The following is a 5,000-nucleotide window of genomic DNA, read 5'->3' as shown; positions in this document are numbered from 1 at the left end:
GTGCCGATGGTGGTCGAGGCATGTGCCCGCAACAAGGGCCAACGTGAGCCGATGGTGGTCGAGGCAACCGTCCGCACCAGGGCCCAGCGTGTGCCGATGGTGGTCGAGGCAACCGCCCGCACCAGGGCCCAGCGTGTGCCGATGGTGCTCGAGGCAACCGCCCGCACCAAGGGCCGGCTTGTGCCGATGGTGTTCGAGGCAACCGCCCGCACCAGGGCCCAGCGTGTGCCGATGGTGGTCGAGGCAACCGCCAGCACCAGGGCCCAGCGTGTGCCGATGGTGGTCGAGGCAAGCGCCCGCACCAGGGCCCAGCGTGTGCCGATGGTGGTCGAGGCAAGCGCCCTCACCAAGGCCGAGCGTGTGCCGATGGTGGTCGAGGCAACCGCCCGCACCAGGGCCCAGCGTGTGCCGATGGTGGTCGAGGCAAGCGCCCGCACCAAGGCCGAGCGTGTGCCGATGGTGGTCGAGGCAAGCGCCCGCACCAGGGCCCAGCGTGTGCCGATGGTGGTCGAGGCAAGCGCCCTCACCAAGGCCGAGCGTGTGCCGATGGTGGTCGAGGCAACCGGCCGCACCAAGGGCCGGCGTGTGCCGATGGTGTTCGAGGCAACCGCCCGCACCAGGGCCCAGCGTGTGCCGATGGTGGTCGAGCCAGGAGCCCGCACCAAGGGCCGGCTTGTGCCGATGGTGTTCGGGGCAAGCGCCCGCACCAGGGCCCAGCGTGTGCCGATGGTGCTGGGGGCAAACGCCCGCCCCAGGGCCCAGCGTGTGCCGATGGTTATCGGGGCAACCGGCCGCACCAGGGCCCAGGGTCTGCCGATGGTGCTCGAGGCAACCGCCCGCACCAAGGCTCAGCATGTGCCGATTGTGATCGAGGCAACAACCCACACCAGGGCCCAGCTTGTGCCGATGGCGGTCGAGGCAAGTGCCCGTACCGAAGGGCAGCCTATGCCGATGATGGTCGATGCATGTGCCATCACCATGCGTCATCATGTGCCATTGATGGTCGAGGCCTTGGCCGAAGTTCGATTTTGAGCCACGGTGCCCATGCTTGGCTCCAGCATGTGCTGGTGCCGCATTTTTTTCACTCGGGACAGCATCGCCGGAGCATCGCCGGAGTACCGCCGGAGAACCTGACCGGCGGCATTGGGGTTCCGGCGATTGGGAGGGGGGCCGGGGGGGTGTGCGCACATGATGTGCGATGGGTGCTGGTACTTGGCCTTGTGTTGGCCCCCTATCCCTCATCAAACCTCTGAGAATTCACACCCCCTTAAAGAGCATTTGAGATTTTACAGGTTTGCTACCAGTAGCCGTTAAAGTGTCTGAAATGGGGACACTTTTTTCAAACGGTCACAAAATCTTCTCTACTTCGAGTTTTTAGCTGAATTTTTTTGTGCATGCCAACAAAAATAGAAGGATCATGCCTACAAAATTTGGGGCCAAAAATCCTTATAAAAAAATTTTAAAAAATCCCGAACCGCAAAAAGTTTCGAAAATCGTGAAAAATAGAAAACGAGTCATCTTCCAACGAAACTTCACGTGAAGGCTTAGGGGACCATTGTATGAATTTACAAGCCATAAAAATGGCATTGGCACGGCAGAAATTTGAAGATGTGCCTAAACCCACCAGGGCCCAGCGTGTGCCGATGGTGCTCGAGGCAACCGCCCGCACCAGGGCCCAGCGTGTGCCGATGGTGCCCGAGGCAAGCGCCCGCACCAGGGCCCAGCGTGTGCCGATGGTGGTCGAGGCAACCGCCCGCACCAGGGCCGATAGTGTGCCGATGGTGCTCGAGGCAACCTGTCGCACCAGGGCCCAGCGTGTGCCGATGGTGATCGAGGCAACCTGCCGCACCAGGGCCCAGCGTGTGCCGATGGTGGTCGAGGCAAGCGCCCGCACCAGCGCCCAGCGTGTGCCGATGGTGCTCGAGGCAACCGACCGCACCAGGGCCCAGCGTGTGCCGATGGTGCTCGAGGCAACCTGCCGCACCAGGGCCCAGCGTGTGCCGATGGTGGTCGAGGCAAGCGCCCGCACCAGGGCCCAGCGTGTGCCGATGGTGGTCGAGGCAACCGCCCGCACCAGGGCCCAGCGTGTGCCGATGGTGCTCGAGGCAACCTGCCGCACCAGGGCCGAGCGTGTGCCGATGGTGGTCGAGGCAAGCGCCCGCACCAGGGCCCAGCGTGTGCCGATGGTGGTCGAGGCAACCTGCCGCACCAGGGCCCAGCGTGTGCCGATGGTGCTCGAGGCAACCGACCGCACCAGGGCCGAGCGTGTGCCGATGGTGCTCGAGGCAAGCGCCCGCACCAGGGCCCAGCGTGTGCCGATGGTGCTCGAGGCAACCGACCGCACCAGGGCCGAGCGTGTGCCGATGGTGGTCGAGGCAAGCGCCCTCACCAGGGCCCAGCGTGTGCCGATGGTGGTCGAGGCAACCTGCCGCACCAGGGCCCAGCGTGTGCCGATGGTGCTCGAGGCAACCGACCGCACCAGGGCCGAGCGTGTGCCGATGGTGCTCGAGGCAAGCGCCCGCACCAGGGCCCAGCGTGTGCCGATGGTGGTCGAGGCAACCTGCCGCACCAGGGCCCAGCGTGTGCCGATGGTGCTCGAGGCAACCTGCCGCACCAGGGCCCAGCGTGTGCCGATGGTGGTCGAGGCAAGCGCCCGCACCAGGGCCCAGCGTGTGCCGATGGTGGTCGAGGCAACCGCCCGCACCAGGGCCCAGCGTGTGCCGATGGTGGTCGAGGCAACCGCCCGCACCCGGGCCCAGCGTGTGCCGATGGTGGTCGAGGCAACCTGCCGCACCAGGTCCCAGCGTGTGCCGATGGTGCTCGAGGCAACCGACCGCACCAGGGCGGAGCGTGTGCCGATGGTGGTCGAGGCAAGCGCCCGCACCAGGGCCCAGCGTGTGCCGATGGTGGTCGAGGCAACCTGCCGCACCAGGGCCCAACGTGTGCCGATGGTGCTCGGGGCAACCGACCGCACCAGGGTCGAGCGTGTGCCGATGCTGCTCGAGGCAAGCTGCCGCACCAGGGCCCAGCGTGTGCCGATGGTGGTCGAGGCAACCGCCCGCACCAGGGCCCAGCTTGTGCCGATGGTGATCGAGGCAACCTGCCGCACCAGGGCCCAGCGTGTGCCGATGGTGGTCGAGGGAACCTGCCGCACCAGGGCCCAGCGTGTGCCGATGGTGGTCGAGGCAAGCGCCCGCACCAGGGCCCAGCGTGTGCCGATGGTGGTCGAGGCAACCGACCGCACCAGGGCCCAGCGTGTGCCGATGGTGCTCGAGGCAACCTGCCGCACCAGGGCCCAGCGTGTGCCGATGGTGGTCGAGGCAAGCGCCCACACCAGGGCCCAGCGTGTGCCGATGGTGGTCGAGGCAACCTGCCGCACCAGGGCCCAGCGTGTGCCGATGGTGCTCGAGGCAACCGACCGCACCAGGGCCGAGCGTGTGCCGATGGTGGTCGAGGCAAGCGCCCGCACCAGGGCCCAGCGTGTGCCGATGGTGGTCGAGGCAACCGCCCGCACCAGGGCCCAGCGTGTGCCGATGGTGGTCGAGGCAACCGCCCGCACCAGGGCCCAGCGTGTGCCGATGGTGCTCGAGGCAACCGACCGCACCAGGGCCCAGCGTGTGCCGATGGTGGTCGAGGCAAGCGCCCGCACCAGGGCCCAGCGTGTGCCGATGGTGCTCGAGGCAACCGACCGCACCAGGGCCGAGCGTGTGCCGATGGTGCTCGAGGCAAGCTGCCGCACCAGGGCCCAGCGTGTGCCGATGGTGGTCGAGGCAACCTGCCGCACCAGGGCCCAGCGTGTGCCGATGGTGGTCGAGGCAAGCGCCCGCACCAGGGCCCAACGTGTGCCGATGGTGCTGGGGGCAACCGCCCGCACCAGGGCCCAGCGTGTGCCGATGGTGGTCGAGGCAAGCGCCCGCACCAGTGCCCAGCGTGTGCCGATGGTGGTCGAGGCAAGCGCCCGCACCAGGGCCCAGCTTTTGCCGATGGTGATCGAGGCAACCGGCCGCTCCAGGGCCCAGCGTGTGCCGATGGTTATCGGGGCAACCGGCCGCACCAGGGCCCAGGGTCTGCGGATGGTGCTCGAGGCAACCGCCCGCACCAAGGCTCAGCATGTGCCGCTGGTGATCGAGGCAACAACCCACACCAGGGCCCAGCTTGTGCCGATGGCGGTCGAGGCAAGTGCCCGTACCGAAGGGCAGCCTATGCCGATGATGGTCGATGCATGTGCCATCACCATGCGTCATCATGTGCCATTGATGGTCGAGGCCTTGGCCGAAGTTCGATTTTGAGCCACGGTGCCCATGCTTGGCTCCAGCATGTGCTGGTGCCGCATTTTTTTCACTCGGGACAGCATCGCCGGAGCATCGCCGGAGTACCGCCGGAGAACCTGACCGGCGGCATTGGGGTTCCGGCGATTGGGAGGGGGGCCGGGGGGGTGTGCGCACATGACGTGCGATGGGTGCTGGTGCTTGGCCCTTGTGTTGGCCCCCTATCCCTCATCAAACCTCTGAGAACTCACACCCCCTTAAAGAGCGTTTGAGATTTTACAGGTTTGCTGCCAGTAGCCGTTGAAGTGTCTGAAACGGGGACACTTTTTTCAAACGGTCGCGAAATCTTCTCCGCTTCGAGTTTTTAGCTGAATTTTTTTGTGCATGCCAACAAAAATAGAAGGATCACGTCCACAAAATTTGGGGCCAAAACTCCTCCTAAAAAAATTCTAAAAAATCCCGAACCGCAAAAAGTTTCGAAAATCGTGAAAAATAGAAAACGAGTCATCTTGCAACGAAACTTCACGTGAAGGCTTAGGGGACCATTGTATGAATTTACAAGCCATAAAAATGGCATTGGCACGGCAGAAATTTGAAGATGTGCCTAAACCCACCTACCACCCGATCGATCCCCGGCTTGCGCATCCTGCCTCTCCGGCCGGCTGAGCGCCCGCACGCTCGTTCCGTGGGTTGACTTAGGCATACGGAGCTCATTCCATGTCTAAGCCCCAG

This window comes from Durio zibethinus, unplaced genomic scaffold, assembly GCF_047325235.1.
Source record: "Durio zibethinus cultivar Kanyao isolate XHJ-2024 unplaced genomic scaffold, ASM4732523v1 HiC_scaffold_388, whole genome shotgun sequence".
Lineage (NCBI taxonomy): Eukaryota > Viridiplantae > Streptophyta > Magnoliopsida > Malvales > Malvaceae > Durio > Durio zibethinus.
This window is presented reverse-complemented; position numbering follows the sequence as displayed.